This window comes from Chlorocebus sabaeus, chromosome 2 (genome assembly GCF_047675955.1).
Source record: "Chlorocebus sabaeus isolate Y175 chromosome 2, mChlSab1.0.hap1, whole genome shotgun sequence".
NCBI classification, from domain to species: domain Eukaryota; kingdom Metazoa; phylum Chordata; class Mammalia; order Primates; family Cercopithecidae; genus Chlorocebus; species Chlorocebus sabaeus.
Window position 1 is genome coordinate 62,627,054 of NC_132905.1, and position 6,724 is coordinate 62,633,777.

Sequence of the window (6,724 nt, forward strand, 5' to 3'; positions counted from 1 at the left end):
CCAGTCTGGGAGCTGGAGAAGCAGCTGTGACCCAAACAGACAATGTCAGGTAATGTCTCTGCTCTCATGGGATTGACAGAAAGGAAGACAGACAACAGGAAGGCAGACAGACGGACAGAAAATATACTATGCTCACAGGCAGTGAAGATGCTGGAAGAGAAAAGCAGAGGCTTCAAAGTGGGGGAGGGAGGATGAGGCCATTCCAGACCGGCTGGGCGGAGAGTCCCTGCTGAGGAAGTGACGTGTAAGACTGGGTAGGACGGAGAAGGGAGTCCTGTGAACATCTAGGGGAAGAAAGCTCCAGGCAGAAAACACGGAGTGCAAAGGTACAAGGCAGGAAGAAGCTTGGCAGGGAAAAGGAGCCCATGGGGCAGCCTGTCCTGTGTTCCCAACTTGTCACCTTGGGCAGTCAGGCGAAAGCACAAAAATAGGCTCCAGTGATGCCTGGCACCTCCTTAGGCTCACTCAGATTCCTACAGTAGGGATCCAGTGGGTTACTGCAGCCTCCAACCCGTCTCTGAAGAATGGAGAGAACAGGGACCAGAGAGGGAAGGTGATTTTCCCAGGTCACACAGCCAGCAGTGGCTGGGCTGGACCCAGATCCCACATCTCTTAACTCCGGCCAGTGTTGCCTCCCCTAAACCACAGTTGTTGCCTTTCTGGATGGCAGAGTGAGGAGTCCAGAAAGATCTCTGGAGACACTTGGAGACACACAAGTTGGGAGACAGACTAGAGAGACAGGAACTCGAAACCTGCCCCACTCCCAGCCATGCTTGTCCTCACACTCAAAGAAACCACAGGAACCAGACAGCAGCCTCCATCCTGGCTCTGCATCTGGGAACCATGGTTACGGCTGCTGCTTGATTGGCAGGGGGTCCAGACACATTCGAGCTACCCCTGATTCCTAGAGGTTGTGTGAGAAGCAGGAGCAAGGGCCAGGAGAGAAGCTGGGGGTCACCGGCAGGCCCCGAATACCACCCTCTAACCTTTCCCTCCCAAGCTGATCATCCGGGCACCTCGCACCACCACGAAATCCTTTTTAGAGCTCTGAATTAAAAATAAATTTGCAAGCACATAACCAGATGTTACATGGGGAAAAGATAAATAACTCAGCCTGTCAAGGAACTGCCTCATCTCAGTCAACCCTCTCTCTTTCACAAGGTTTTAATTTTTAATTTCACAGCGGTAACTATAGCAACCTGCAAAAATAATATATTCCAAAGCAAAACAACTTTCTTGGCTCTGGCTTGGCATCTCCATGTTCCCTCCTTCCCTCCTCTCCACCAACTTCACGCAGGTCTGTGCCCAGAGTTAATGAACGCTCTCAGCTTTGAATGCCGTCATTCATTAAGTAATTAATTCATTCATACCCAAGTATCTCTTGCCCTCCAAATCCACAGAACTCCTAAATTCGGGTAGCGGGTATTGGACAATGGACTCAGAATCATGTGGGATGCCATGTTGTCCTAACCTATTTTGTTTGTAGGTTTTGAGTATATAGGAAAATTTGGATAGCAAGGGACACCTGTATTCACTGGGAATCTAATTTGTCCCAGAGTCAGTGCTAGGCAGGCCCTGAGGTGAGAGAGAAGAGGACTGATCCTGCCCTTAAGGAGCTCACAGTCCTGTTGGGGAGACAGAATACAAACACATAATTATAAAAAAGTAAGATAAGTCTTGGATACAAGGGAAAAACAATGTACAAATGGGGCACAAAAGAAGGGAGAGGTTGTCAGTATCTAGGGTGATCTAGATAGGTTTCACAGAGAAGGTGACTTCTGAGATGGGTCTTGCTGGATGAGTAGAAGTTTCCTGAATGACCAGTATAGGGAAGGGCACATCAGGCAGGTGGAACAACACGTGCAAAGGCAGAGACAGATGAGATAGGTCAGTGTGGCCCAAGTATAGGATGAGAGTCATACTTCAAAAAGATACTGGAGAGGTTGACAAGAGAGAAACATACAGAGCCTTGAATGCTGGGCTGGCTTCAGCTTGGAGGCCAGGGGAAATCAGCCACTTAGGGAGGGAGGGAAAACATAAAAGGTGACTCTGTGGCCAACGGATTAGAGGGGAAAGAGTGCAGACAAAGCCTGTGGGGGAATTCAGGTGGGTGGTGGCTGCAGGGAAGAAAAGAGTGAAAAAGTCTTGGTTTGGGTTCCCTAAGAAGCCAACCTTGAGCCAAGGATCCAATTTTATTTGAGATGTGACCCCAGGAAGCACTGCTGTGGGGAGGAGGGATAGGGAAGTGAGACAGGGAAGGGAAGAAGGCTGATAAAATGTTTATTAGAAAGTCACTCAGCACCGTGGGCCACGGGAGCTCAGTCCTGCTGGAAGTTCTGCGAGACGGCACTGCGCGTGCCTCAGAGTTGCCCACTTCAAGGGTAGGAGGCTGGAGGATCTCAATGCCAATTCCTAGAGTATTTGGTTGGAGGCTGCTCCCAGGAGGCATCAGTTCCTGGTGAGCAGGCTCCAGTGGCCAGATAAACCCTCAAGCAGAGACTCACGTGCCAGCAGCCGGACATAGGGCCCGTGTGTCCTGAAACAGAAAGGAAAGGCCAAGGGGACTCAGGTGGGGCATTAAGAGCATCTGCCCCTGTGGAATTCTGAGAGATAGTCAGTGGGCATACTGGGAGATCCCCAACATCTGGCAGAGAGGCAGATGCACTGACACACACAGCTGGGACAGGCGGATCATGGGCAACAGGGCCCAAGTGAGGACAGACCCATCACCATCCTGTGCCCAGGCTGCTCACGGTTCCCAGTGGGATGCCATGGCTCACACTGTCAGGAGGCTGAGGGAGGAGAATCACTTAAGGGCAGTAGTTTGAGGTTGCAGTAAGCTATGATCCCACCACTGCACTCCTCCCTGGGTGACAGAGCAAAACCTTGTCTTAAGAAAAATTAAAAAAAAAAAAAAAAAGAATCCCAGTGGGGCTCAAAGGCTGGGTGACAGTTCTCAGCACATCCCCCTCCCAGAACGGGACAGACCTTCTTTCCAAATAAAGAGTCCTGTCTCAAGCAAACAGCTTCCCTCTATCCCTGATTAAAAGTGGAAAGTGGCAAGAAGGAAATGTGTCAAGTAGGAAGATGCACGTACAGGATGTGTTCGTGCAGGACGTAACATTGATGGTGACCTTGTGTGAGCTACTTCACCTCCCCTGGCCTCAGTTGCCTCTTCTACAAGGTGTGGTTCATAGAGGTGCCCATTGCATTATCCTGTAAGAATGTAATTCGATGATGCATGATGATGCCTAGAAGTCACCTAATCAATATTACCTGTGAATACCATTCTTTTCTGCAATATCTTTTTTTAGCATGATGCACACGGGAGGCCCCGGGGAGACAGCAATCATCAAGCAGACTTGGTTCCTGCCCTCGTGCTGCCTCCAGCCTCGTGGACATGCTGAAATGCTTTATATAGAATGTTAAAGAGAGATGGATAAAAAAATTATGCATAGAGCATGATTCTAATTTTGTTTAAACACACACACACACACTCACAAAGGCCCGAGGGATATACACCAACATGTAACGATAGTTAACACCAGATGATGAAATTGAAGGTGGCTTGCAGTTTTACAATTCTTTCCTGGCTTTCTTTTCCTTTTAAAATTTTCACAGTGGATTGTATTATTCGCATAGTCATTTTTGAAAAAATAAAGGAAAACAAAAATGCTTCTTTCTCTGACTGTCTGCCCATCACAAATTTCATCTGTTTCCTCGGGAACCAGGAGCTTCTGGGCATTAGGGGCTGTTTGCTTCTACTTTCCAGGGTCTACCCACCAGACAGCCAGGTCTCAGGTCTTGGCCTCATTCCCTACTATGGTGCACATTTGAAAAGGGGTTGGGGGTTGGGGCGACCTCCATCAGAGCAACAAACCTGGACTGAACGATTGGTGAGTATGAAGAGGTGAGCCCTCTCTCAACCTAGGGTCAGCTACCTGCGAAGACATGTTCTGTACCAGGAGTCAGAGGGGAGAGATCTGTGTTTATCCATCTACCTGTGACTGCAAAGGTAAGGCTGTCCAACTCTGAGGATCAGTGTTAGCAGTTCCATTTGCCTGCATGCCCAAGCCACGTTCTCGAAACAGCTTTATCTGTAATAAGTTGACATTTTGTTCCTCACCTCTTGACTCCTGGGTCTCCTACTGCTTCTTAACTTAAGTGAGGGAGAAAACAACGTTATATGTTGATGCCATAAAAATCACATGGTCCATACCTGGCTCCTAGAAATTGGCTACTAACAAAGAGATTAGACATCTATTTTTCTCACGTTTCCTCTCCCTTTTGACATCTAGGACTGTGAGATAGGCCCAATGTTCTTGGAAAGATCTAGTAATGTCTCCTGCAGTGAACTTGATGGTATTGTCTGAGTCCCTTTTTGGGAAAATGGTCCCTCTTCCACGCCATGAACTTGGGGTTTCCATCAAGATCACCAAAACAAGAGTGGTCATGAGTCGCATTCAGGACCAAAGTGTTTTTCTGGGATGAGTATTTGGCATAGATATGGATATATAATATATGTAGATATATGACATATATATGATAGATATATACACATGGATATATGATGTGTATAGACGATATATGACATATATATGATATATATAGGATATACAATATTGGATATATGATGTGTATAGACGATATATGACATATATATGATATATAGGATATACAATATATGACATATGTGATATGTACATGGATATATGATATATAGAGAGGATATAATGACATACTTATTATATATGTACATAGATACATGATATATATGCCTCACTCCTGCCAGGCTTGCTGGGCTTGTTGCATACATGTTTGGGTGCACCTGCTGGTGGCCAGCTTCCCTACCACACATTGACAGGCTGCCTAGGAGGCTAAAGCCAACCAGAGAAGATGGCCCTGTTGAGTTCCTGTATGCAGCCATTCCTGAAATCACCTTCCTAGAGCAGAATCAATACATTCCCTCTTTTCCTTAAGTAGTTTGAGTTGGGTTTTTATCAGCTGAAGCTAAAAGAATCCTGACTAGCATACTGCAGTTAATATATACTGATAAGAAGGCTGTGGCCACACAGAGCCCATGCCCCCTTCCTAAGTAGCCCTCATTGTTTAGGAAAATCACCTCTCCTCCACTGAATTCACCTGGGGGAAGTGCTGGGCATGACAACGCTCTTTCCTTCACTCCTAGGTCACTGCCTACATCCCCACACAAGACCAGGTGAGTTGGCCATGAGTCCCTTCCAGACCTGCCCATAAAGCTTCCCCCATGCTCCTCCACACCCTGCCTTTTCCTCTCCTCTGCTAGGGGATGCAGAAGATCAAAAAAGAAATCAAGACCCCCTCCCCTGGACGCAAGGGCCTGGATCTCTGAGTGACAATGAGGAGTTGACCTACACTGGACTGTGACCTGAGTGACAAATAAACAGATTGTGAGTCATTGAGATTTGGGGGTTGTCTGTAACAGCAGTTATCCTGCCCTAACCAACACAATAGACTGGCACATTGGAGAGCTACCTGAGAGCCATTATCCTGAGAGCTTTCCATTCAACCACGAATATTTACTGAGTATTCTGTGCTTGCAAAGCCCCCTGTGTTTCCTGTTATACTGCGCTGCCCACGATTGTCTGGCTGTCTTCTCTCTCTAGACCCGTCCCCAAGAGACGGGTCCTTATCCGTCTTCATTCTCTGCACCGTGTCCCTGGTATCTAGTTTAGCGTCAGGAACATAACAAATGCTCAGTAAGTATTAATTGATCGGATTTGCAAAATGACCAGATGCACAAAGTTGTATGAGACTTAAGCAAGGTTCTGATTGTGAAGCGTCATGGCACACAGGAGGTCCTCTGCAAATACAGTAAAAATGAGCTAAATCAAGGTGCATGTGGGCTAGGCAAGGCTTTCAGTGGGAGGACAGATTTTAGCCAGGACTTATCCTGCCCCATACCCTACAGAGAGCTAAGTTATCTCTGGTCCCTGGCTGGTCCCAGGCTCTATGCAGGAGGAAGGATGGGGACCAGCTGCTTCCTGGAGGGAGCCCCAGTCCCAGAGGCTTTGAGCTGTGGTAGGGGTGAGGCAACACTTCAGGAAATAACATTTCAAAGGCTTTGGCTGTGAGAGCAGACTTCTCACCCCTGCCTTGTGTGGAGGTGGGTGTGGGATGCCTGGTGTGCGTCTGGGGTAAAGCATCCCTTTCACGGTATGAAATTTCATCTCAGGAAAGCTTAACTCCTTGCACCCCATTCTACTAGCTTTAGACAGGCTCCAGGGATTTAGCCCAAGACTCCTAGGATAATGTCCAGACCCCATACCCGGGGTAGGAACGGGGGCACGTGCAGCATGTCCAAGCAGCGTAATGTAGCAGTTAACAACTTGGGCTCTGGAAGCAGAATGCCTGGGTTCAAATCCTGGCTCTGTTCGCATGGTAGCTGTGAGACTTTGGATGACCCAGCTTACCCGGACCTCGGTTTTCTCATCTGTAAAATGGAATTACAATAGTAACACACTAGAAGACTGTTAGGAAGATGACCTCACTTTGACAACTAATGGAGTGTTCTTTCCTTCTTTCTTTCTTTTCTTTCTTTCTTTCTCTTTCTTTCTTTCTTTCTTCCTTCCTTTCTTTCTTTCTTTCTCTTTTTCTCTCTCTTTTTCTTCTTTCTTTCTTCCTTCCTTCCTTTCTTCCTTTCTTCCCTTTCTTTCATTCTCTCTTCTTTTTTTTTTTTTTCAGA